We start from the raw sequence: 25,341 nt of genomic DNA, 5'->3' as shown, positions 1-25,341 counted from the left end.
TTTTACCCTGCACAGTTTAAGGTATGATAAAGCACTGACCTTATAAATGGCACAAAATACACATTTTAGCTGGGAGCTGGTCATTCACAGGGGAAAGGCTCCATTGTACAACAACAACAACAGTAGTAATAGTAATAATAAATTATTGTTAGTCAGGCACGTATATCATATACCAAACATGCTTCCAAACTAATGACATTTTTTTGCATTCTTCACATCAGGTCAAAATGTACTTTTTTTAAAAAAGTGACTGGCACTGCGGAAATGGATCTACAGCACCACTTAAGAAATTTTAATGAACTTCTAACAACTTATTTACAGCTTGAAATACGTGTATGACATTTATTACACACAGATTCAGTGAACCCAATCCAAAGAGGAAGTCTGGAAGTCCGCCATTTTGAATGTAAAATGACATTTTGGCACAGTTTTAGTGTTTTCCAGGCATCGCTGGTTTACACATTCGCCTGCAAAGTGAGAGGTCACTGGTTAAATTCCATTTGGTTACTTCAGGAACTTTTTGGGGTTACTTCAGAAAGGGACATCTTCGTCAAAGCCATGTTTGTGGTGGAATTTTGATCATTTATCACTGGACATAAGATTTTCATCTCTAAAAATGTATTTTGTCCAGTCTGTCCCAAACTTCACACTTTTGATGACAGTCTGGCGACGACTACATGCCAATATCTGGTCACACATGGTGCCACAGTTCTCATATAACATTTTAATCAAGACTACCCCACTGTGATTGAAGCATTTCTTGCAAAACAATCATAACCAAACAAAACCTTTCCTGTTCTGTAAATGAACAGTAGGACAAAATGATTACTAGTCATTGCGGAAAGCACAATTAATGTTTTTGTTTACATCGTTGGAACGAGGAAAAATTCCCCCACCACAAAAACAGAAATACTCATGAAAGCAACCTGTAGTGCAAACACGAGGGCTGAATTTATTACTTCCTGCACTAGAAACCTGCCGATGTTGCTGATATGGATAGATCACCAGTCTTCCTTGTCTTTATCTTATTATCTCCTGTTGAGATGTCGCAGCAGAAAATGCAGCCTGGCCTGTTGAAACATTGTTTTTTTTTAGTGTTTCAACTGAAAAAATAGAATGCCTTTGATCCAAATGGAATGCATCTTGTGAAAAAAGGTGACATCTTGTGACATCACAAGATGATGACATAGATCCTTTGTTATGTCATCATCTTGCTGAGAGAAAAAACCCTTAAGTAGGAGCTTTGCTCTGTTAAACTTTAATGCTCAACGGACCTTGACCTGACAGCAAGCAAACCCTTTTTGGAGAGTTTTGAGAGAATTTTACTTAGCAATTCACCGACCAAGCCGACACATTTCACCATGTCAGCTCACCCATCCTTCAGCTCAAATGAGCTTGGATTAGTTAAAGGGAGCATTTTGGGAAAGCACTACAAGGTAGAGGCTTTCCTTGGAGAAGGGGGCTTTGGTATTGTAGCCAAATGTCGTGATACCATGACTAACCGAGCTGTGGCTATTAAAGTGAACAAGAGCCGCCCTGATATTCTGCAACAGGCGAAATTGGAAATTTTCATCTTGGAGCAGCTGCGAAGGTTGGATTCAGATGCCGCCAACATTGTTCAATGGGACGGCTTTTTTCACGACGGAGAGCGGGTTTGCCTGAAATTTGAACTCCTTGATCAATGCCTGAGGGACTACATATGGGACCGGAAAAACCACTGTCTCCCCATAAGCGAAGTCAGGCCAATTTTAGGTCAACTGACAAATGCTCTGTCCCACCTGGGTTCTGTGGGAATGGTGCACGCTGACCTCAAACCTGGAAACATCATGGTTGTAAACCGCCATGAGTCTCCCATCAAAGTCAAACTTATAGACTTTGGCCTCGCATGTCCTGCGTCTGCAGTGATGCCTGGTGACCGTGTGGGGACGGTTGGTTATTGTGCACCTGAGGTTATGCTTGGCCTTCCTTACAATGAAGCAATTGACATGTGGTCTCTGGGGCTGGTAGCTGTGGAGCTTGCTACAGGGCTGCCACTCTACCCTGGAAATGAAGACTATGATGTTTTGAAATTCATCATAGAGACTCAGGGTCAGCCACCAGATCATGTTCTAGACTCTGGCGTCTACACTGAAGACTATTTCATTGAAGACAAAGACAAGCAACAGCGCTGGACATTTAAGACTGACCAACAATTTCAGTATGAGACAGGATATGAGTCCCTGGAGACAAGATGCATAAAACTGACGCGTCTGGATGACCTTGAACAAATAATAATGTTTAGACGAGGACCAGAAGCTGGCCAACGCTTATTTGTCAGCTTAATTAAACAGATGTTGGCCTTGGATGCACACCAGCGGATAACACCCTCGGAGGTTCTCCGGCATCCCTTTTTCAGCCCTAAGAGTTCCCTGTGCATTGACATGAGTGCTGAAATATCACAAAACCCTGTGGTCTTTCAGCACCCTTCAAACTTGGAAAGCAAGAGATCACAGAAAATCAACTGCAGTTTTCAAAACTCGGTTGAATTTTCTCAGCAAGTATTCGTCCACACATCAGCCAGTCCATCATTCAGCTCAGATGAGCTTGAATTAGTTAAAGGGAGCATTTTGGGAAAGCACTACAAGGTAGAGGCTTTCCTCGGAGAAGGGGGCTTTGGTATTGTAGCCAAATGCCGCGACACAACAACCAACCAAGCTGTTGCCATTAAAGTCAACAAGAGCGACCCTGATATTCTGCAACAGGCACATGTGGAAATTTTCATCCTGGAGCAGCTGCGAAGGTTGGATCCAGATGCCGCCAACATTGTTCAATGGAACGGCTTTTTCCACGACGGACAGCGGGTTTGCCTGAAATTTGAACTCCTTGATCAATGCCTGTGGGACTACATAGGGGACCGGAATAAACAGGGTCTCCCCATAAGCGAAGTCAGGCCAATTTTAGGTCAAATCACAAATGCTCTGTCCCACCTGAGTTCTGTGGGAATAGTGCACGCTGACCTCAAACCTGGAAACATCATGGTTGTAAACCGCCATGAGTCTCCCATCAAAGTCAAACTTATAGACTTTGGCCTCGCATGTCCTGCGTCTGCAGTGATACCTGGTGACTTTGTGGGGACGGTTGGTTACTGTGCACCTGAGGTTATGCTTGGCCTTCCTTACAATGAAGCAAGTGACATGTGGTCTCTGGGGCTGGTGGCTGTGGAGCTTGCTACAGGGCTGCCACTCTACCCTTCGGAGAATGACTATGATTATCTGAAATTCATCATAGAGACTCAGGGTCAGCCACCAGATCATGTGCTAGACTCTGGCGTGTACACTGAAAACTATTTCATTGGAGACAAATACAAGCAACAGCGCTGGACATTTAAGACGGAAGAACAATATAAAGGCTCTGTTCCAGGGACAGGACATGAATCCCTGGAGACAAGATACATAATACTTACACGTCTGGATGACCTTGAACAGCTAATGATGTTTAGACGAGGACCAGAAGCTGGCCAACGCTTATTTGTCAGCCTAATTAAACAGATGTTGGCCTTGGATGCACACCAGCGGATAACACCCTCTCAGGTTCTCCGGCATCCCTTTTTCAGCCCTGGCCTCTCTAAAAGGTTCCCATGTATCAACATTGAAAGACCATACTGAATCAGTCTCCAGCATGGCATCTTCCACCCTGGACAAAAGTGATAAAAATACAAACTGGGGTTGGAAAATGACATTAACAGCAAATTACAATGCAAAAATTAATTAAGCTGCTCCAAAAATGATCACTTTGGCTTCTTTTTTTTTAATTTTCACTCCCCCCACCCCAACCAGTCGTGGCAGAGGGCTGTCCCTTCCTGAGCCTGGCTCTGTTGAAGGTTTCTTCCTTTTTAAAGGGAGTTTTTCCTTCCCACTGTCGCTAAATGCTTGCTCATAGGGAAATCTTCTGATTGTTGGAGTGGCCAAAACTCTAGGGGAAGTAGCAATTCTTGTGAAAATTAAAAAAAAAAAGCCTACCAATCTTCAAAGCGCAGCAGTGGACACCTTACCATCACATCAGTCCTTCAATCAGACCTAAAACACCACCTTTACAGAAATAAATTCCATACAAATTGGAAATAAATTGCGTAATAATTGTTGTTTTTGATTGTTTATAAATATATAGAGCTACCCTTCAGCCTCCTAGTAGACATACCTGTGTTATGAATGTGAAACTCCTCTGATTTTCAGAAAAGTTGACCTCTGACCTTGAAGTCAAGGTCATTGAGATTTAAGCTTCACAGAGATTTTCAGTAGATGCAACCATGGTATTGACTTGAAAATTCTACACTATCAAAGACTTAGGTGCCCACAGCACCTCGCCATATACAAAAGATTTTTCTATTCATTTATGTATTATTAGTTTATTTATTTCTTCATCCCGCTCTCTCTCTTTTTTTTAATTCACCTTTCTGTTGCGATGCTCTGGACATTTCTAAACCCCACAAGTTCAGCCTCAATTTTCAACCCAATTTTCCTATACTTTCACTTGAACACGTCCAGCCTTCACCTCTCACCGGTCCTCGTCCCCTCTTCTCACAGCTTCCTGTGTGGCCTCCCAAATCAAACACAGGCCCAAATCAGCCGTTTCTTCTTCTCTGTTCATTCTCTCTTCATCTTTTCAGTCTTTTCTTGGCGGTTAACTCCCAGCATGGCAAATATGAACTCAGACAGTCCAATGCAGTGCTTTCACACAGTCATGTCACTGGTACACTTTCCAGCTTGTAATTCAGAGCACATGTTCCATTAACATACATGCTGCTGGACCCTTCAGTGTTTTAGGTCAGTTGTACTGTCTTCTGCCTGCTGTTAATTCTTCAAATCTACGGTGTTGTTCTGTCTGTTTTCTGTCTTCATCAGGAGATTGACTGTCCTTTAAGCTTCTTCTCAGGATAAGGGCAGGATGAGAGGTGAAGCTGTAAAATTTCAGCCAAAGCCTGGCCTGTTTTTCGTTCCAATTATGTTAATCTATCATTTTGCCGCTGTACTCATCTGAGGTTGAGCCAAGTCCATGGGCACCTGTATTAACACACTAAGACATTTATTTAATATCATTTTCATTACTATTTCTTAGCACTTTCACTCTCTAATTCCTCTGTTTTCCTTTTGAAACGTCTCTCACAAGCTCACAAGCTATATTCAGACTTCCTGCTTCACTTCCTGCCAGACACACACACACACACACACACACACACACTCTTCACTTTACTGGATTTTCATCCGTTTCTACAGCCTAATCAAGCTCTTATTTTATGTTCACACTCTATATACCCTCTGTAACTCTACTAATTCTAATATAAAAAGAATGCACCCTCAGTACAGAAAAACAGAAAAGTCAGTGATGCACAAATGTAGCAAAAATAGGAAACATTAGAACTGTAAATGTTTTCTTCCTTGTCTGCAGATTAACAGTCCACAGGTTGGGTGCTTGCACTCTGTTTCGTTCCCTGGAGATGAAGGAGAGAGAGCTCAGAGGACAGCAAGATGGAGGAGTGAAGGAGAAGGTGGTGCAGCTCAGTGTCCAATCAGGAGTGAGCAGTTCTTTCACCACCTTCATTGCTGTCAACAAAGACAACAGAGAGGCGATCCAAGGACCTCTGCACCGCAGACATATTCTACCACCCTGTGAGGTTTGTTTAAAGCAAACAAAGCAATACCATGAAACTGTTAACAGCAGGATGTCAGAGTCAATAGAGAGGACTCAAAAGAGCAACTTCAAATCAAACTATTTATGTAGTAGGTGTTTCTTTGCCAATGTCTTTCCCCTGCATTAGAAAGTAATAAGCCAGATGGAAGTACAACACACATCTATGCATTTCTATAAAAACTGACCTGCCCTGAACTTATAATCTCTCTCTCTCTCTCTTTGTTTTTCCTTAAAGTGATGGCTGTCCATTCGTCCTGTAAAAGTTGTAAATATAAACCTGAATGAATGGGAGTAGAAACTGTGTGTGCGCATGAAGACATGCTTGTGTCGCTGAGATTGAACAGATTTATGTATGTTCACGTAGCCAAGTGATAATCATATATAATAATCACTGAATAGTAATAATGTTATTGAACAGGTTAAACATTTAGATATCACAAAAAGTTGCAAAAAAGCAAAAAAAAACCCCACACACAGCTGTGAAGTCAGCTGCACATGAATAACATTAGTACAATGACAACTTTAATCAGAGTGAGTTCAGAAGATCCAAAAGTGGGACACTAAAAACAAGCTAGTGAAAGCAAAAAGTGACTTTGAAAAATTTATTTCATAGAATTAAAGCACTGATAGGAAAAAAAACTAAACATGAGAAGAATGGCAATCCTGCAGCGACCAATCAAAGAAGACTGTAATGGCTGCATTGTAAAGAAGTGAGTGAAGAAAGCTGATTTTTTTTTAGTTTTTCTGAGATATGCAGAGTTTTAACGAACAATTTGAACACTATTATTCATTTACATTATTTGTTCTCAACAGAGATGGGCAGTAATGCGTTACAAGTAACGAGTTACTGTAATCCGATTACAGGCACTTGCCCTGGTGGCCATTCTTTCAGTGGGCATTTCTCAACAACAACTACAAACACTAGTGAAGTGAATGGGCATTTAATTAAATAATGAAACATTTAATTCAATAATTAATGGCATATTTAATTCATTCATTTTGTCACTCCTGGCCCTCCACACCTCACTGCCATGATTGTTTGTGTAGTTATTGGATTCTAAAACTACTAGAATAGAATAGAAAACACATAAGATGCAGTCTCTGTTTTTTCTTCACCTTATTAATTTGAACTGAACTGAAATAAATCCGTTCTTTTCTGTATGGTAATGACTAGGACCTGTCCCAGCTGTCTCTGGTGGATTCAGTATTGTCTCCAATGTTTCTGATAACTTCCAGTTTGGGAAGTTTCCCATGCAGGTGAGGAATGCAGTGACTGACAGACTACCCCTCCTTCATTTGGGACCCATGCCAAACACTGAGTAAAGACTTCCTTGCATTAAACCTGCATAGCTGTTTTCACATTTATAACAAATCACCTAAGTGACCGGCAGTGATCGTATAGTGCTCTGAGTTGTTGCCTAAACAAGCCCTCTTCAAATCGGAGTTACAGCAGAGAGAATATGGCACTGAAGCAATGATGACAGCTTTAATAACCTATTTTATCTTCAATTATTCTTGTATGAAATTCTCTTAAAGTAACAACTGAATTTCAACCAACTCAGCTAGCTCTGCATATTTTATTTCCTCTGTTAAAATAAAATGTGGCGGAGCCCAGCTGTAATTGTACCTTGCATTAATATGGTGTATTATTGATGGTGACACAGCACTGCTTAGCATGTCGTCCTGAATCTCAGGTGTGCCAATGACCTGTGCAGTATATGAGGCACTAAAATCCTGGTGGATTTCTGGGATACGAACAGGACGGAGTCATGTGAGCTCTATCAATATTGCACCACTTACGTCTCAGACCTGTATTTATGTATTTATGCACTGAAATCGCGCTGTAATATCCAGTTAACTGTCCACATTTGTACTCTGTTTTTCCATTTATTATATTTTTTTTCATTAATTTGTCTGAAAAAAGATCCACGTAGTAACCAAAGAGAGACTAAATCAATGGTCTCTAATAGCAGCCAAATTATAAGAGCTTTCATTAGTGATGGTGAGATGAAGCCTTGTGATGAACTGAAGCTTTCCATCCAACTGGTCGACTCATGGTTCGAAGCATTGTGACGATTCATTGGCTCTACTGCGCCATCAAGTGGACGATTAAAGTCAGACAGGCTCAATGATTATAATGATGTGATGTGTAAACCTCTAAACTTACAGTTTTTTCTGAATGCTTAAACCCTAACTGTGATTCCTGTAGCACAATCTCTAAAACTATTCAGACTTATAGCAAAACCACTCACTGAGTTTGCAAAACTAAAAGCACATAAACTGCTTTGCACTCAGTTTGCAATTTTGTAACACACACTTTGCAAAACTGTAGGCACAATTCACTGCACAACACTCAATTACCAAATTTCCAACACACTCCTAGCAAAAGTATACACATGTATGGCTATCATTAACACTAATTTGCCAACTGTCTGGCACACTTTCACATGTGAAAACTTTTTTAGATAATTAGTTCACTTTGCAATCAGCCTAAGCACTATAATACAGGTAAGCTGTGTGTGCGGAGTACAATGGAGGGAGCAGAAAGAGTGAGAAGTAGAGGAGGCCGAGGAAGAGGACGTGGAGGTGAAGAAGTAGGATGAAGAGGACGACAAGGACAAGGAGGAGCAAGAGGAAGACGAGGAGGGGGGAGAGGAAGATGAGGAGGGGGGAGAGGAAGGGTAGGAAGAGTAAGAAATAGAATTGCTGATGACAATAGTGGACCATGTAATCAACCATGTAATCAACCGTGGAATGACCCTGAGGGTAGCTGGCCAACGGGTCCAGCCTAACTCGAGCCGCTACACTGTAGCAAGTACCATAAGGACATCTTGAAATGAGAATCGGTTAGTACAGTCACTTCGCACAAAGATTTGTAGCACTGCCATATGCCAATGAGAAACACACCAATACCATTGATGTAAAAATACTGAAATTGTTACTTTACAGAATTGCTAGATGACCAGATGCTGGGGGCAGAGGAAGCATGTTCACTGCAGACCAAGTAACCCATATAGTCATTATGGCGATTGCAAATAATCCTATACTTGGAAATGAACACTTGTGTTTGTTTTGATGTGTTTCAAGTACACCAGTACTTGAAGTTTGGATCCCTCTATGCTTATGGATCTATGACAGAAGTATGAGCTCAAACTGACATAGCCTACCTTGTGCACAGAGAAAGCAAAAGCCAGATGTGTTTTGTATTCATACCATCAGTGTGCAGTTGGCGCATTGTGTGCTTAGTAGATGATGGCTTGTGTGTACTGTTTGATACGGAAACACCATTTTTACGAAGGTGTGAAGAGTTAATCTAGCTGTGTTTGCTTTTGCAAGAGAACTACAATGTTTTGATTATTGGGTGACAGGTTTTCTTATTTGTGTGAAGAGTTTTGCAAAATTAGCCAATAGTTACAAAAAATGTGCTTAGGCATTCAGAAAAAACTGTAATAAACTAAAAGACAGAAATCAGATTATAAGATCTGTGGTGTTGTTGATTTATATTATGGTACTTATCATTTGTGATATTTATTACTGTGTGCATACTTTATTAGGAGAGATGAGATTAAATGTTGTCAGACAAATATTCTCTTCCTTGCTGGTTCCATCGAAGGAGAAATGTTCAAGTAAGTATGTAACTGGGACGTAATCCAATTCCACAACACAATGTGACGGGGAATCAGCTGTGTTTTGCTGCCCAATTTATTTAGAATCTGGTGCAAACCGGCGAGCCAGTTCCTGCATACGTAATCAAAGCAAGCCTCGATACGCGCTTTACAAAACTACCACGAGATTACCCGACACACGCTTCAAAGCTTCGACACACAGGAGACATCACTACTGCACACAGCCTTCACACGACAACAGGTGCACCACACTGCTAAGTGTGTTTTGTGTTTAGAGTTTTGCTAAATGGGAGACTGAGCTTTGAATAGTGTTTAAGATTTTGGCAACAGTGGGACTGATTTGATGAAAGAGTTTTCATAGTTGACAGTTTAGTTTTTACAATGGGGTTTAGTGTTTTAGCAATTCAGAAAAACTCTAATACACCTGTGCTTTTCCCAGCAACTGAGGCTTTTACCCTGCACAGTTTAAGGTATGATAAAGCACTGACCTTATAAATGGCACAAAATACACATTTTAGCTGGGAGCTGGTCATTCACAGGGGAAAGGCTCCATTGTACAACAACAACAACAGTAGTAATAGTAATAATAAATTATTGTTAGTCAGGCACGTATATCATATACCAAACATGCTTCCAAACTAATGACATTTTTTTGCATTCTTCACATCAGGTCAAAATGTACTTTTTTTAAAAAAGTGACTGGCACTGCGGAAATGGATCTACAGCACCACTTAAGAAATTTTAATGAACTTCTAACAACTTATTTACAGCTTGAAATACGTGTATGACATTTATTACACACAGATTCAGTGAACCCAATCCAAAGAGGAAGTCTGGAAGTCCGCCATTTTGAATGTAAAATGACATTTTGGCACAGTTTTAGTGTTTTCCAGGCATCGCTGGTTTACACATTCGCCTGCAAAGTGAGAGGTCACTGGTTAAATTCCATTTGGTTACTTCAGGAACTTTTTGGGGTTACTTCAGAAAGGGACATCTTCGTCAAAGCCATGTTTGTGGTGGAATTTTGATCATTTATCACTGGACATAAGATTTTCATCTCTAAAAATGTATTTTGTCCAGTCTGTCCCAAACTTCACACTTTTGATGACAGTCTGGCGACGACTACATGCCAATATCTGGTCACACATGGTGCCACAGTTCTCATATAACATTTTAATCAAGACTACCCCACTGTGATTGAAGCATTTCTTGCAAAACAATCATAACCAAACAAAACCTTTCCTGTTCTGTAAATGAACAGTAGGACAAAATGATTACTAGTCATTGCGGAAAGCACAATTAATGTTTTTGTTTACATCGTTGGAACGAGGAAAAATTCCCCCACCACAAAAACAGAAATACTCATGAAAGCAACCTGTAGTGCAAACACGAGGGCTGAATTTATTACTTCCTGCACTAGAAACCTGCCGATGTTGCTGATATGGATAGATCACCAGTCTTCCTTGTCTTTATCTTATTATCTCCTGTTGAGATGTCGCAGCAGAAAATGCAGCCTGGCCTGTTGAAACATTGTTTTTTTTTAGTGTTTCAACTGAAAAAATAGAATGCCTTTGATCCAAATGGAATGCATCTTGTGAAAAAAGGTGACATCTTGTGACATCACAAGATGATGACATAGATCCTTTGTTATGTCATCATCTTGCTGAGAGAAAAAACCCTTAAGTAGGAGCTTTGCTCTGTTAAACTTTAATGCTCAACGGACCTTGACCTGACAGCAAGCAAACCCTTTTTGGAGAGTTTTGAGAGAATTTTACTTAGCAATTCACCGACCAAGCCGACACATTTCACCATGTCAGCTCACCCATCCTTCAGCTCAAATGAGCTTGGATTAGTTAAAGGGAGCATTTTGGGAAAGCACTACAAGGTAGAGGCTTTCCTTGGAGAAGGGGGCTTTGGTATTGTAGCCAAATGTCGTGATACCATGACTAACCGAGCTGTGGCTATTAAAGTGAACAAGAGCCGCCCTGATATTCTGCAACAGGCGAAATTGGAAATTTTCATCTTGGAGCAGCTGCGAAGGTTGGATTCAGATGCCGCCAACATTGTTCAATGGGACGGCTTTTTTCACGACGGAGAGCGGGTTTGCCTGAAATTTGAACTCCTTGATCAATGCCTGAGGGACTACATATGGGACCGGAAAAACCACTGTCTCCCCATAAGCGAAGTCAGGCCAATTTTAGGTCAACTGACAAATGCTCTGTCCCACCTGGGTTCTGTGGGAATGGTGCACGCTGACCTCAAACCTGGAAACATCATGGTTGTAAACCGCCATGAGTCTCCCATCAAAGTCAAACTTATAGACTTTGGCCTCGCATGTCCTGCGTCTGCAGTGATGCCTGGTGACCGTGTGGGGACGGTTGGTTATTGTGCACCTGAGGTTATGCTTGGCCTTCCTTACAATGAAGCAATTGACATGTGGTCTCTGGGGCTGGTAGCTGTGGAGCTTGCTACAGGGCTGCCACTCTACCCTGGAAATGAAGACTATGATGTTTTGAAATTCATCATAGAGACTCAGGGTCAGCCACCAGATCATGTTCTAGACTCTGGCGTCTACACTGAAGACTATTTCATTGAAGACAAAGACAAGCAACAGCGCTGGACATTTAAGACTGACCAACAATTTCAGTATGAGACAGGATATGAGTCCCTGGAGACAAGATGCATAAAACTGACGCGTCTGGATGACCTTGAACAAATAATAATGTTTAGACGAGGACCAGAAGCTGGCCAACGCTTATTTGTCAGCTTAATTAAACAGATGTTGGCCTTGGATGCACACCAGCGGATAACACCCTCGGAGGTTCTCCGGCATCCCTTTTTCAGCCCTAAGAGTTCCCTGTGCATTGACATGAGTGCTGAAATATCACAAAACCCTGTGGTCTTTCAGCACCCTTCAAACTTGGAAAGCAAGAGATCACAGAAAATCAACTGCAGTTTTCAAAACTCGGTTGAATTTTCTCAGCAAGTATTCGTCCACACATCAGCCAGTCCATCATTCAGCTCAGATGAGCTTGAATTAGTTAAAGGGAGCATTTTGGGAAAGCACTACAAGGTAGAGGCTTTCCTCGGAGAAGGGGGCTTTGGTATTGTAGCCAAATGCCGCGACACAACAACCAACCAAGCTGTTGCCATTAAAGTCAACAAGAGCGACCCTGATATTCTGCAACAGGCACATGTGGAAATTTTCATCCTGGAGCAGCTGCGAAGGTTGGATCCAGATGCCGCCAACATTGTTCAATGGAACGGCTTTTTCCACGACGGACAGCGGGTTTGCCTGAAATTTGAACTCCTTGATCAATGCCTGTGGGACTACATAGGGGACCGGAATAAACAGGGTCTCCCCATAAGCGAAGTCAGGCCAATTTTAGGTCAAATCACAAATGCTCTGTCCCACCTGAGTTCTGTGGGAATAGTGCACGCTGACCTCAAACCTGGAAACATCATGGTTGTAAACCGCCATGAGTCTCCCATCAAAGTCAAACTTATAGACTTTGGCCTCGCATGTCCTGCGTCTGCAGTGATACCTGGTGACTTTGTGGGGACGGTTGGTTACTGTGCACCTGAGGTTATGCTTGGCCTTCCTTACAATGAAGCAAGTGACATGTGGTCTCTGGGGCTGGTGGCTGTGGAGCTTGCTACAGGGCTGCCACTCTACCCTTCGGAGAATGACTATGATTATCTGAAATTCATCATAGAGACTCAGGGTCAGCCACCAGATCATGTGCTAGACTCTGGCGTGTACACTGAAAACTATTTCATTGGAGACAAATACAAGCAACAGCGCTGGACATTTAAGACGGAAGAACAATATAAAGGCTCTGTTCCAGGGACAGGACATGAATCCCTGGAGACAAGATACATAATACTTACACGTCTGGATGACCTTGAACAGCTAATGATGTTTAGACGAGGACCAGAAGCTGGCCAACGCTTATTTGTCAGCCTAATTAAACAGATGTTGGCCTTGGATGCACACCAGCGGATAACACCCTCTCAGGTTCTCCGGCATCCCTTTTTCAGCCCTGGCCTCTCTAAAAGGTTCCCATGTATCAACATTGAAAGACCATACTGAATCAGTCTCCAGCATGGCATCTTCCACCCTGGACAAAAGTGATAAAAATACAAACTGGGGTTGGAAAATGACATTAACAGCAAATTACAATGCAAAAATTAATTAAGCTGCTCCAAAAATGATCACTTTGGCTTCTTTTTTTTTAATTTTCACTCCCCCCACCCCAACCAGTCGTGGCAGAGGGCTGTCCCTTCCTGAGCCTGGCTCTGTTGAAGGTTTCTTCCTTTTTAAAGGGAGTTTTTCCTTCCCACTGTCGCTAAATGCTTGCTCATAGGGAAATCTTCTGATTGTTGGAGTGGCCAAAACTCTAGGGGAAGTAGCAATTCTTGTGAAAATTAAAAAAAAAAAGCCTACCAATCTTCAAAGCGCAGCAGTGGACACCTTACCATCACATCAGTCCTTCAATCAGACCTAAAACACCACCTTTACAGAAATAAATTCCATACAAATTGGAAATAAATTGCGTAATAATTGTTGTTTTTGATTGTTTATAAATATATAGAGCTACCCTTCAGCCTCCTAGTAGACATACCTGTGTTATGAATGTGAAACTCCTCTGATTTTCAGAAAAGTTGACCTCTGACCTTGAAGTCAAGGTCATTGAGATTTAAGCTTCACAGAGATTTTCAGTAGATGCAACCATGGTATTGACTTGAAAATTCTACACTATCAAAGACTTAGGTGCCCACAGCACCTCGCCATATACAAAAGATTTTTCTATTCATTTATGTATTATTAGTTTATTTATTTCTTCATCCCGCTCTCTCTCTTTTTTTTAATTCACCTTTCTGTTGCGATGCTCTGGACATTTCTAAACCCCACAAGTTCAGCCTCAATTTTCAACCCAATTTTCCTATACTTTCACTTGAACACGTCCAGCCTTCACCTCTCACCGGTCCTCGTCCCCTCTTCTCACAGCTTCCTGTGTGGCCTCCCAAATCAAACACAGGCCCAAATCAGCCGTTTCTTCTTCTCTGTTCATTCTCTCTTCATCTTTTCAGTCTTTTCTTGGCGGTTAACTCCCAGCATGGCAAATATGAACTCAGACAGTCCAATGCAGTGCTTTCACACAGTCATGTCACTGGTACACTTTCCAGCTTGTAATTCAGAGCACATGTTCCATTAACATACATGCTGCTGGACCCTTCAGTGTTTTAGGTCAGTTGTACTGTCTTCTGCCTGCTGTTAATTCTTCAAATCTACGGTGTTGTTCTGTCTGTTTTCTGTCTTCATCAGGAGATTGACTGTCCTTTAAGCTTCTTCTCAGGATAAGGGCAGGATGAGAGGTGAAGCTGTAAAATTTCAGCCAAAGCCTGGCCTGTTTTTCGTTCCAATTATGTTAATCTATCATTTTGCCGCTGTACTCATCTGAGGTTGAGCCAAGTCCATGGGCACCTGTATTAACACACTAAGACATTTATTTAATATCATTTTCATTACTATTTCTTAGCACTTTCACTCTCTAATTCCTCTGTTTTCCTTTTGAAACGTCTCTCACAAGCTCACAAGCTATATTCAGACTTCCTGCTTCACTTCCTGCCAGACACACACACACACACACACACACACACACACTCTTCACTTTACTGGATTTTCATCCGTTTCTACAGCCTAATCAAGCTCTTATTTTATGTTCACACTCTATATACCCTCTGTAACTCTACTAATTCTAATATAAAAAGAATGCACCCTCAGTACAGAAAAACAGAAAAGTCAGTGATGCACAAATGTAGCAAAAATAGGAAACATTAGAACTGTAAATGTTTTCTTCCTTGTCTGCAGATTAACAGTCCACAGGTTGGGTGCTTGCACTCTGTTTCGTTCCCTGGAGATGAAGGAGAGAGAGCTCAGAGGACAGCAAGATGGAGGAGTGAAGGAGAAGGTGGTGCAGCTCAGTGTCCAATCAGGAGTGAGCAGTTCTTTCACCACCTTCATTGCTGTCAACAAAGACAACAGAGAGGCGATCCAAGGACCTCTGCACCGCAGACATATTCTACCACCCTGTGAGGTTTGTTTAAAGCAAACAAAGCAATACCATGAAACTGTTAACAGCAGGATGTCAGAGTCAATAGAGAGGACTCAAAAGAGCAACTTCAAATCAAACTATTTATGTAGTAGGTGTTTCTTTGCCAATGTCTTTCCCCTGCATTAGAAAGTAATAAGCCAGATGGAAGTACAACACACATCTATGCATTTCTATAAAAACTGACCTGCCCTGAACTTATAATCTCTCTCTCTCTCTCTTTGTTTTTCCTTAAAGTGATGGCTGTCCATTCGTCCTGTAAAAGTTGTAAATATAAACCTGAATGAATGGGAGTAGAAACTGTGTGTGCGCATGAAGACATGCTTGTGTCGCTGAGATTGAACAGATTTATGTATGTTCACGTAGCCAAGTGATAATCATATATAATAATCACTGAATAGTAATAATGTTATTGAACAGGTTAAACATTTAGATATCACAAAAAGTTGCAAAAAAGCAAAAAAAAAACCCACACACAGCTGTGAAGTCAGCTGCACATGAATAACATTAGTACAATGACAACTTTAATCAGAGTGAGTTCAGAAGATCCAAAAGTGGGACACTAAAAACAAGCTAGTGAAAGCAAAAAGTGACTTTGAAAAATTTATTTCATAGAATTAAAGCACTGATAGGAAAAAAAACTAAACATGAGAAGAATGGCAATCCTGCAGCGACCAATCAAAGAAGACTGTAATGGCTGCATTGTAAAGAAGTGAGTGAAGAAAGCTGATTTTTTTTTAGTTTTTCTGAGATATGCAGAGTTTTAACGAACAATTTGAACACTATTATTCATTTACATTATTTGTTCTCAACAGAGATGGGCAGTAATGCGTTACAAGTAACGAGTTACTGTAATCCGATTACAGGCACTTGCCCTGGTGGCCATTCTTTCAGTGGGCATTTCTCAACAACAACTACAAACACTAGTGAAGTGAATGGGCATTTAATTAAATAATGAAACATTTAATTCAATAATTAATGGCATATTTAATTCATTCATTTTGTCACTCCTGGCCCTCCACACCTCACTGCCATGATTGTTTGTGTAGTTATTGGATTCTAAAACTACTAGAATAGAATAGAAAACACATAAGATGCAGTCTCTGTTTTTTCTTCACCTTATTAATTTGAACTGAACTGAAATAAATCCGTTCTTTTCTGTATGGTAATGACTAGGACCTGTCCCAGCTGTCTCTGGTGGATTCAGTATTGTCTCCAATGTTTCTGATAACTTCCAGTTTGGGAAGTTTCCCATGCAGGTGAGGAATGCAGTGACTGACAGACTACCCCTCCTTCATTTGGGACCCATGCCAAACACTGAGTAAAGACTTCCTTGCATTAAACCTGCATAGCTGTTTTCACATTTATAACAAATCACCTAAGTGACCGGCAGTGATCGTATAGTGCTCTGAGTTGTTGCCTAAACAAGCCCTCTTCAAATCGGAGTTACAGCAGAGAGAATATGGCACTGAAGCAATGATGACAGCTTTAATAACCTATTTTATCTTCAATTATTCTTGTATGAAATTCTCTTAAAGTAACAACTGAATTTCAACCAACTCAGCTAGCTCTGCATATTTTATTTCCTCTGTTAAAATAAAATGTGGCGGAGCCCAGCTGTAATTGTACCTTGCATTAATATGGTGTATTATTGATGGTGACACAGCACTGCTTAGCATGTCGTCCTGAATCTCAGGTGTGCCAATGACCTGTGCAGTATATGAGGCACTAAAATCCTGGTGGATTTCTGGGATACGAACAGGACGGAGTCATGTGAGCTCTATCAATATTGCACCACTTACGTCTCAGACCTGTATTTATGTATTTATGCACTGAAATCGCGCTGTAATATCCAGTTAACTGTCCACATTTGTACTCTGTTTTTCCATTTATTATATTTTTTTTCATTAATTTGTCTGAAAAAAGATCCACGTAGTAACCAAAGAGAGACTAAATCAATGGTCTCTAATAGCAGCCAAATTATAAGAGCTTTCATTAGTGATGGTGAGATGAAGCCTTGTGATGAACTGAAGCTTTCCATCCAACTGGTCGACTCATGGTTCGAAGCATTGTGACGATTCATTGGCTCTACTGCGCCATCAAGTGGACGATTAAAGTCAGACAGGCTCAATGATTATAATGATGTGATGTGTAAACCTCTAAACTTACAGTTTTTTCTGAATGCTTAAACCCTAACTGTGATTCCTGTAGCACAATCTCTAAAACTATTCAGACTTATAGCAAAACCACTCACTGAGTTTGCAAAACTAAAAGCACATAAACTGCTTTGCACTCAGTTTGCAATTTTGTAACACACACTTTGCAAAACTGTAGGCACAATTCACTGCACAACACTCAATTACCAAATTTCCAACACACTCCTAGCAAAAGTATACACATGTATGGCTATCATTAACACTAATTTGCCAACTGTCTGGCACACTTTCACATGTGAAAACTTTTTTAGATAATTAGTTCACTTTGCAATCAGCCTAAGCACTATAATACAGGTAAGCTGTGTGTGCGGAGTACAATGGAGGGAGCAGAAAGAGTGAGAAGTAGAGGAGGCCGAGGAAGAGGACGTGGAGGTGAAGAAGTAGGATGAAGAGGACGACAAGGACAAGGAGGAGCAAGAGGAAGACGAGGAGGGGGGAGAGGAAGATGAGGAGGGGGGAGAGGAAGGGTAGGAAGAGTAAGAAATAGAATTGCTGATGACAATAGTGGACCATGTAATCAACCATGTAATCAACCGTGGAATGACCCTGAGGGTAGCTGGCCAACGGGTCCAGCCTAACTCGAGCCGCTACACTGTAGCAAGTACCATAAGGACATCTTGAAATGAGAATCGGTTAGTACAGTCACTTCGCACAAAGATTTGTAGCACTGCCATATGCCAATGAGAAACACACCAATACCATTGATGTAAAAATACTGAAATTGTTACTTTACAGAATTGCTAGATGACCAGATGCTGGGGGCAGAGGAAGCATGTTCACTGCAGACCAAGTAACCCATATAGTCATTATGGCGATTGCAAATAATCCTATACTTGGAAATGAACACTTGTGTTTGTTTTGATGTGTTTCAAGTACACCAGTACTTGAAGTTTGGATCCCTCTATGCTTATGGATCTATGACAGAAGTATGAGCTCAAACTGACATAGCCTACCTTGTGCACAGAGAAAGCAAAAGCCAGATGTGTTTTGTATTCATACCATCAGTGTGCAGTTGGCGCATTGTGTGCTTAGTAGATGATGGCTTGTGTGTACTGTTTGATACGGAAACACCATTTTTACGAAGGTGTGAAGAGTTAATCTAGCTGTGTTTGCTTTTGCAAGAGAACTACAATGTTTTGATTATTGGGTGACAGGTTTTCTTATTTGTGTGAAGAGTTTTGCAAAATTAGCCAATAGTTACAAAAAATGTGCTTAGGCATTCAGAAAAAACTGTAATAAACTAAAAGACAGAAATCAGATTATAAGATCTGTGGTGTTGTTGATTTATATTATGGTACTTATCATTTGTGATATTTATTACTGTGTGCATACTTTATTAGGAGAGATGAGATTAAATGTTGTCAGACAAATATTCTCTTCCTTGCTGGTTCCATCGAAGGAGAAATGTTCAAGTAAGTATGTAACTGGGACGTAATCCAATTCCACAACACAATGTGACGGGGAATCAGCTGTGTTTTGCTGCCCAATTTATTTAGAATCTGGTGCAAACCGGCGAGCCAGTTCCTGCATACGTAATCAAAGCAAGCCTCGATACGCGCTTTACAAAACTACCACGAGATTACCCGACACACGCTTCAAAGCTTCGACACACAGGAGACATCACTACTGCACACAGCCTTCACACGACAACAGGTGCACCACACTGCTAAGTGTGTTTTGTGTTTAGAGTTTTGCTAAATGGGAGACTGAGCTTTGAATAGTGTTTAAGATTTTGGCAACAGTGGGACTGATTTGATGAAAGAGTTTTCATAGTTGACAGTTTAGTTTTTACAATGGGGTTTAGTGTTTTAGCAATTCAGAAAAACTCTAATACACCTGTGCTTTTCCCAGCAACTGAGGCTTTTACCCTGCACAGTTTAAGGTATGATAAAGCACTGACCTTATAAATGGCACAAAATACACATTTTAGCTGGGAGCTGGTCATTCACAGGGGAAAGGCTCCATTGTACAACAACAACAACAGTAGTAATAGTAATAATAAATTATTGTTAGTCAGGCACGTATATCATATACCAAACATGCTTCCAAACTAATGACATTTTTTTGCATTCTTCACATCAGGTCAAAATGTACTTTTTTTAAAAAAGTGACTGGCACTGCGGAAATGGATCTACAGCACCACTTAAGAAATTTTAATGAACTTCTAACAACTTATTTACAGCTTGAAATACGTGTATGACATTTATTACACACAGATTCAGTGAACCCAATCCAAAGAGGAAGTCTGGAAGTCCGCCATTTTGAATGTAAAATGACATTTTGGCACAGTTTTAGTGTTTTCCAGGCATCGCTGGTTTACACATTCGCCTGCAAAGTGAGAGGTCACTGGTTAAATTCCATTTGGTTACTTCAGGAACTTTTTGGGGTTACTTCAGAAAGGGACATCTTCGTCAAAGCCATGTTTGTGGTGGAATTTTGATCATTTATCACTGGACATAAGATTTTCATCTCTAAAAATGTATTTTGTCCAGTCTGTCCCAAACTTCACACTTTTGATGACAGTCTGGCGACGACTACATGCCAATATCTGGTCACACATGGTGCCACAGTTCTCATATAACATTTTAATCAAGACTACCCCACTGTGATTGAAGCATTTCTTGCAAAACAATCATAACCAAACAAAACCTTTCCTGTTCTGTAAATGAACAGTAGGACAAAATGATTACTAGTCATTGCGGAAAGCACAATTAATGTTTTTGTTTACATCGTTGGAACGAGGAAAAATTCCCCCACCACAAAAACAGAAATACTCATGAAAGCAACCTGTAGTGCAAACACGAGGGCTGAATTTATTACTTCCTGCACTAGAAACCTGCCGATGTTGCTGATATGGATAGATCACCAGTCTTCCTTGTCTTTATCTTATTATCTCCTGTTGAGATGTCGCAGCAGAAAATGCAGCCTGGCCTGTTGAAACATTGTTTTTTTTTAGTGTTTCAACTGAAAAAATAGAATGCCTTTGATCCAAATGGAATGCATCTTGTGAAAAAAGGTGACATCTTGTGACATCACAAGATGATGACATAGATCCTTTGTTATGTCATCATCTTGCTGAGAGAAAAAACCCTTAAGTAGGAGCTTTGCTCTGTTAAACTTTAATGCTCAACGGACCTTGACCTGACAGCAAGCAAACCCTTTTTGGAGAGTTTTGAGAGAATTTTACTTAGCAATTCACCGACCAAGCCGACACATTTCACCATGTCAGCTCACCCATCCTTCAGCTCAAATGAGCTTGGATTAGTTAAAGGGAGCATTTTGGGAAAGCACTACAAGGTAGAGGCTTTCCTTGGAGAAGGGGGCTTTGGTATTGTAGCCAAATGTCGTGATACCATGACTAACCGAGCTGTGGCTATTAAAGTGAACAAGAGCCGCCCTGATATTCTGCAACAGGCGAAATTGGAAATTTTCATCTTGGAGCAGCTGCGAAGGTTGGATTCAGATGCCGCCAACATTGTTCAATGGGACGGCTTTTTTCACGACGGAGAGCGGGTTTGCCTGAAATTTGAACTCCTTGATCAATGCCTGAGGGACTACATATGGGACCGGAAAAACCACTGTCTCCCCATAAGCGAAGTCAGGCCAATTTTAGGTCAACTGACAAATGCTCTGTCCCACCTGGGTTCTGTGGGAATGGTGCACGCTGACCTCAAACCTGGAAACATCATGGTTGTAAACCGCCATGAGTCTCCCATCAAAGTCAAACTTATAGACTTTGGCCTCGCATGTCCTGCGTCTGCAGTGATGCCTGGTGACCGTGTGGGGACGGTTGGTTATTGTGCACCTGAGGTTATGCTTGGCCTTCCTTACAATGAAGCAATTGACATGTGGTCTCTGGGGCTGGTAGCTGTGGAGCTTGCTACAGGGCTGCCACTCTACCCTGGAAATGAAGACTATGATGTTTTGAAATTCATCATAGAGACTCAGGGTCAGCCACCAGATCATGTTCTAGACTCTGGCGTCTACACTGAAGACTATTTCATTGAAGACAAAGACAAGCAACAGCGCTGGACATTTAAGACTGACCAACAATTTCAGTATGAGACAGGATATGAGTCCCTGGAGACAAGATGCATAAAACTGACGCGTCTGGATGACCTTGAACAAATAATAATGTTTAGACGAGGACCAGAAGCTGGCCAACGCTTATTTGTCAGCTTAATTAAACAGATGTTGGCCTTGGATGCACACCAGCGGATAACACCCTCGGAGGTTCTCCGGCATCCCTTTTTCAGCCCTAAGAGTTCCCTGTGCATTGACATGAGTGCTGAAATATCACAAAACCCTGTGGTCTTTCAGCACCCTTCAAACTTGGAAAGCAAGAGATCACAGAAAATCAACTGCAGTTTTCAAAACTCGGTTGAATTTTCTCAGCAAGTATTCGTCCACACATCAGCCAGTCCATCATTCAGCTCAGATGAGCTTGAATTAGTTAAAGGGAGCATTTTGGGAAAGCACTACAAGGTAGAGGCTTTCCTCGGAGAAGGGGGCTTTGGTATTGTAGCCAAATGCCGCGACACAACAACCAACCAAGCTGTTGCCATTAAAGTCAACAAGAGCGACCCTGATATTCTGCAACAGGCACATGTGGAAATTTTCATCCTGGAGCAGCTGCGAAGGTTGGATCCAGATGCCGCCAACATTGTTCAATGGAACGGCTTTTTCCACGACGGACAGCGGGTTTGCCTGAAATTTGAACTCCTTGATCAATGCCTGTGGGACTACATAGGGGACCGGAATAAACAGGGTCTCCCCATAAGCGAAGTCAGGCCAATTTTAGGTCAAATCACAAATGCTCTGTCCCACCTGAGTTCTGTGGGAATAGTGCACGCTGACCTCAAACCTGGAAACATCATGGTTGTAAACCGCCATGAGTCTCCCATCAAAGTCAAACTTATAGACTTTGGCCTCGCATGTCCTGCGTCTGCAGTGATACCTGGTGACTTTGTGGGGACGGTTGGTTACTGTGCACCTGAGGTTATGCTTGGCCTTCCTTACAATGAAGCAAGTGACATGTGGTCTCTGGGGCTGGTGGCTGTGGAGCTTGCTACAGGGCTGCCACTCTACCCTTCGGAGAATGACTATGATTATCTGAAATTCATCATAGAGACTCAGGGTCAGCCACCAGATCATGTGCTAGACTCTGGCGTGTACACTGAAAACTATTTCATTGGAGACAAATACAAGCAACAGCGCTGGACATTTAAGACGGAAGAACAATATAAAGGCTCTGTTCCAGGGACAGGACATGAATCCCTGGAGACAAGATACATAATACTTACACGTCTGGATGACCTTGAACAGCTAATGATGTTTAGACGAGGACCAGAAGCTGGCCAACGCTTATTTGTCAGCCTAATTAAACAGATGTTGGCCTTGGATGCACACCAGCGGATAACACCCTCTCAGGTTCTCCGGCATCCCTTTTTCAGCCCTGGCCTCTCTAAAAGGTTCCCATGTATCAACATTGAAAGACCATACTGAATCAGTCTCCAGCATGGCATCTTCCACCCTGGACAAAAGTGATAAAAATACAAACTGGGGTTGGAAAATGACATTAACAGCAAATTACAATGCAAAAATTAATTAAGCTGCTCCAAAAATGATCACTTTGGCTTCTTTTTTTTTAATTTTCACTCCCCCCACCCCAACCAGTCGTGGCAGAGGGCTGTCCCTTCCTGAGCCTGGCTCTGTTGAAGGTTTCTTCCTTTTTAAAGGGAGTTTTTCCTTCCCACTGTCGCTAAATGCTTGCTCATAGGGAAATCTTCTGATTGTTGGAGTGGCCAAAACTCTAGGGGAAGTAGCAATTCTTGTGAAAATTAAAAAAAAAAAGTCTACCAATCTTCAAAGCGCAGCAGTGGACACCTTACCATCACATCAGTCCTTCAATCAGACCTAAAACACCACCTTTACAGAAATAAATTCCATACAAATTGGAAATAAATTGCGTAATAATTGTTGTTTTTGATTGTTTATAAATATATAGAGCTACCCTTCAGCCTCCTAGTAGACATACCTGTGTTATGAATGTGAAACTCCTCTGATTTTCAGAAAAGTTGACCTCTGACCTTGAAGTCAAGGTCATTGAGATTTAAGCTTCACAGAGATTTTCAGTAGATGCAACCATGGTATTGACTTGAAAATTCTACACTATCAAAGACTTAGGTGCCCACAGCACCTCGCCATATACAAAAGATTTTTCTATTCATTTATGTATTATTAGTTTATTTATTTCTTCATCCCGCTCTCTCTCTTTTTTTTAATTCACCTTTCTGTTGCGATGCTCTGGACATTTCTAAACCCCACAAGTTCAGCCTCAATTTTCAACCCAATTTTCCTATACTTTCACTTGAACACGTCCAGCCTTCACCTCTCACCGGTCCTCGTCCCCTCTTCTCACAGCTTCCTGTGTGGCCTCCCAAATCAAACACAGGCCCAAATCAGCCGTTTCTTCTTCTCTGTTCATTCTCTCTTCATCTTTTCAGTCTTTTCTTGGCGGTTAACTCCCAGCATGGCAAATATGAACTCAGACAGTCCAATGCAGTGCTTTCACACAGTCATGTCACTGGTACACTTTCCAGCTTGTAATTCAGAGCACATGTTCCATTAACATACATGCTGCTGGACCCTTCAGTGTTTTAGGTCAGTTGTACTGTCTTCTGCCTGCTGTTAATTCTTCAAATCTACGGTGTTGTTCTGTCTGTTTTCTGTCTTCATCAGGAGATTGACTGTCCTTTAAGCTTCTTCTCAGGATAAGGGCAGGATGAGAGGTGAAGCTGTAAAATTTCAGCCAAAGCCTGGCCTGTTTTTCGTTCCAATTATGTTAATCTATCATTTTGCCGCTGTACTCATCTGAGGTTGAGCCAAGTCCATGGGCACCTGTATTAACACACTAAGACATTTATTTAATATCATTTTCATTACTATTTCTTAGCACTTTCACTCTCTAATTCCTCTGTTTTCCTTTTGAAACGTCTCTCACAAGCTCACAAGCTATATTCAGACTTCCTGCTTCACTTCCTGCCAGACACACACACACACACACACACACACACACTCTTCACTTTACTGGATTTTCATCCGTTTCTACAGCCTAATCAAGCTCTTATTTTATGTTCACACTCTATATACCCTCTGTAACTCTACTAATTCTAATATAAAAAGAATGCACCCTCAGTACAGAAAAACAGAAAAGTCAGTGATGCACAAATGTAGCAAAAATAGGAAACATTAGAACTGTAAATGTTTTCTTCCTTGTCTGCAGATTAACAGTCCACAGGTTGGGTGCTTGCACTCTGTTTCGTTCCCTGGAGATGAAGGAGAGAGAGCTCAGAGGACAGCAAGATGGAGGAGTGAAGGAGAAGGTGGTGCAGCTCAGTGTCCAATCAGGAGTGAGCAGTTCTTTCACCACCTTCATTGCTGTCAACAAAGACAACAGAGAGGCGATCCAAGGACCTCTGCACCGCAGACATATTCTACCACCCTGTGAGGTTTGTTTAAAGCAAACAAAGCAATACCATGAAACTGTTAACAGCAGGATGTCAGAGTCAATAGAGAGGACTCAAAAGAGCAACTTCAAATCAAACTATTTATGTAGTAGGTGTTTCTTTGCCAATGTCTTTCCCCTGCATTAGAAAGTAATAAGCCAGATGGAAGTACAACACACATCTATGCATTTCTATAAAAACTGACCTG

General features: G+C 41.4%; 3 pseudogenes; all 3 read left to right on the top strand.

The window, feature by feature from the left end:
- Positions 1-996: 996 nt before the first annotated feature.
- LOC147316893 (uncharacterized) lies at positions 997-4,816 on the top strand (annotated as a pseudogene).
- Positions 4,817-10,738: 5,922 nt separating this feature from the next.
- LOC147316892 (uncharacterized) lies at positions 10,739-14,558 on the top strand (annotated as a pseudogene).
- Positions 14,559-20,482: 5,924 nt separating this feature from the next.
- On the top strand, positions 20,483-24,663 carry LOC147316891 (uncharacterized; annotated as a pseudogene).
- The last annotated feature ends 678 nt before the right edge of the window (positions 24,664-25,341 follow it).

The sequence above is a fragment of the Aulonocara sp. 'chitande type north' Nkhata Bay genome, linkage group LG12 (assembly GCF_057382095.1).
Source record: "Aulonocara sp. 'chitande type north' Nkhata Bay isolate Kocher_YH1m ecotype deep benthic linkage group LG12, A_spYH_male_GT1.1, whole genome shotgun sequence".
Classification (NCBI taxonomy): Eukaryota; Metazoa; Chordata; class Actinopteri; order Cichliformes; family Cichlidae; genus Aulonocara; species Aulonocara sp. 'chitande type north' Nkhata Bay.
This window is presented reverse-complemented; position numbering and strand designations above follow the sequence as displayed.